This window comes from Nematolebias whitei, chromosome 22 (genome assembly GCF_014905685.2).
Source record: "Nematolebias whitei isolate Nwh7 chromosome 22, NemWhi1, whole genome shotgun sequence".
In the NCBI taxonomy this organism is placed as follows: Eukaryota; Metazoa; Chordata; class Actinopteri; order Cyprinodontiformes; family Rivulidae; genus Nematolebias; species Nematolebias whitei.
In genome coordinates this window covers 993904-997206 of record NC_056519.1, presented here as the reverse complement: position 1 = coordinate 997206, position 3303 = coordinate 993904, and the positions used below count along the sequence as shown (strand labels likewise).

The 3303-nt window shown below is 48.0% G+C and overlaps 1 protein-coding gene across 1 annotated transcript in view; it reads left to right on the top strand.

Annotated features, from left to right (window-relative positions):
- The window catches only part of LOC119428422 (filamin-C), a 92610-nt gene that overhangs the window by 78390 nt on the left and 10917 nt on the right, over positions 1-3303 (top strand). The gene's annotated exons all lie outside the window — the stretch shown is intronic.

Below are 3303 nucleotides of genomic sequence, written 5' to 3'. Positions count from 1 at the left end.
GTCCATCCAGCCAAACATCCATCCATTATTCATCCATCCATTATCCATCATCAATCATCTATCAATCATCCATCCAAACATCCATCCATCCATCATCCATCCATCTGTCATCCATCCATCCATCCATCATCTATCCATCCATCCATCATCCATCCATCTGTCATCCATCCATCCATCATCCATCCATCCATCCATCCATCCATCATCTTTATGCACTTCATTCTTTTTGGGTCCCACTGGCCATGTCCAGCAGTCACTGTGGGGGAGGGGGACACCTGGATAGGTCTCCTGTCCATCACAGAGACACCTAGGGACAATTCAGAGTTACCTATCAGTCTAACATGCATGTTTTTGGTTTGTGGGAGGAAACCGGAGAACACACAGAGAGAACATGCAAACTCCACCCAGAAAGGTCCCTGGCTGGGATTCAATCCGGCAACCTTCTCGCTGAGAGGCGGCAGCTGTACGAACTGCACCACCGTGCCGCCTGAACGTAACATTCTGGAGAAGAGTTTGATGGTGAGACGATGCAAAGACGTGATGTAAAGGACGTTTGGAGGAGTCGAGGTGGTTTTCAGACGTCAGCTCAGTGAAGCAGCTGTCGTCATCATCAGCTTTGTTTGTAACGTGTTGAACAGCAGCCACAGCTGAAACAAAGTGCTGAACATAGTAATGACTAAGAGGCACGAGGGTGGGAGCATCATGCTGCTGTATACAGTGAAGAGGTCGACCCCCGTGCCCTGGGGTCACCCCCTGGGAAAACCATGCTAACCGTAAAGTTCTAAAATGGTCTTCTTGAAGCTCCACCCTCAACCTGATTGAAATCTGTGGACTGTGAATAAACGCCGCGTCAGCACCAGGAAACCCGCTTGAGCTGGTGGCGGCTGTCCGTACCTGGAACGTGTTGGTCTGCAAACTTGATGTTGATGATGTAGTTTCCAGGTTCTGTTGGACAGTAGGTGACTTTACACGTCCCATCCTCCATGTCCTCACAGTTGATGTCCACTTTACTGGGACCCTCGATGGACAGACCCAGACCTCCATACCCTGCAGAATGCACTGCGACAGTGAGACCTGAAGAACCAAATCCTGATTGTGAGCAGATTTTGAGGATTGTACCTCCCCACCTGCGTTCCTGGTGTCCACAACAAACTCTGCCACTTCAAATGTGTGTCCCTCCACCAGACCCTGACCGTCAACCTTCACTCTGCTGGCGTCTCCGATCTCTGACGGACCCACCAGGATCTTAAAGGGACTGTTGGTCACGTGCTTCCCACTTTTCTTCACACTAACGACATGCTCGCCCACTTCCTTGGGCGTGAAGGAAATCCCTGCATGCAAAGAGATCAAAATAAATTACTGTGATGATCTTCTCAGACTTGAGGTAAATGCACCAACGAGCTCGTGTCACAGATGTTTTTAATCTGAGCTCAGATCAGATGAAAGCGGACGAGTTCTTCCAACAGACCAATGTGTCGGTTGGGCAGCCTCTTCAGCAGACACGGCTCCTCGTGTCCAGACGGAGCTCTGATGGTCGCCATCAGGCTGCTCAGGTCCGTCTCCATGATCTTCAGGGAAACATCTGTTGCAGTGCCAACGTTGAGCTGAGACATCCTCATGGAGTCCTCTCCTGGAGAGCACAGGAGACACGTTGACCTGTCTGTCAGCGTCCGGGGGAGCCGTCTCCAGAGGAGGTTCTGTACCTGTGATCCTGGTGGTGAACGGGCTGCCGGCGATGTTTTTGTCGTCAAACTTTACAATGATGTTGTAGTCTCCAGGCGCAGTCGGCAGGTAGGACACGGTGCACGTCCCGTCCTTGTTGTCTTTGCAGCTGATCTCTGCTTTGGACGGTCCTTCAACAGCCAGAGACAAACCTCCTGCACAGGACAGGAGGATCATGACATCACGTCCTGGCTTTACCCTCTGTTCTTCTGCAACATGTTTATCGCTTGAAGTGTTCGCTCAGAATTCTTCTGAGAGTCGAATAAAAATCTAAACGTCTCTCCAACAAATTCATCTTTAATACTACAAAATAAAAGACAACAGTTTATTCTGACAAACCAAAGTTGACTGTGCCGGCAACCATTCCTACACTCATGACTCTCCAAGTGAGTTTGTACCTTCGCCTGCATCTTTGGTGACGATGGTGAACGTGGCCGGTTGGTCCACGGTACCGTGGCTTAGACCGGGACCGAATGCTGTCACATGACCGCTGTCGATGGCGTCAACGTAAAACTGAAGAGGACTTCCTGTTTCAGAGAACACACAGGAACTGGACTTAAGACAGACTGATGAGACTATTATGAACTCAACCAGCCATCATCCATCCATCCATCTATCATCCATCCATCCATCATCCATCCATCTATCAATCTATCCATCCATCATCCATCCATCTATCAATCTATCCATCCATCATCCATCCATCTATCAATCTATCCATCCATCATCCATCCATCATCCATCCATCCATCTATCAATCTATCCATCCATCATCCATCCATCATCCATCTATCAATCTATCCATCCATCATCCATCCATCCATCTATCATCCATCCATCTATCAATCTATCCATCCATCATCCATCCATCCATCTATCATCCATCCATCCATCTATCAATCTATCCATCCATCATCCATCCATCCATCTATCATCCATCCATCCATCCATCTATCTATCAATCTATCCATCCATCTATCAATCTATCCATCCATCTATCAATCTATCCATCCATCTATCCATCATCCATCCATCCATCCATCCATCCATGATTTCATGTTCCATGATGCACCAATCCAATACAAATATCGTATTGGTCCCGATATCAAAAAAACTTCTGGATCAGGTATCGTGACAGTGTGACCGATCCATGACTGGGCAGATCTATTCACTCTAGCTCTATGCTTTGTGCTCTGAGTGACGTCACGCACTAGTGAACTCACCGCAGATTGTTTTCAAAATGGAGCGAGTGAAAGGATCAGCCATCTGGAACTATGTCACACTACCTGAGCCAACACATTCGACCCCTACGTGCAAAACGTGCACAGCGACGGTTCCAGGGGATGGCACTAAAACTTCCAGCTACAACACCCCCAACTTAATCAAGCATCGGTATCAGATCGGTATCAGATCGGTATCAGATCGGTATCGGCTGATGCTAAACAGCAGGTATTGGTATCAGAAGAGAAAAAAGTGGATCAGTGCATCCCTACCATGCATCCATCCATCCATTAATGCATCCATCCATCATCCATCCATGCATCATCCATCCATTAATGCATCCATCCATCATCCATCCAT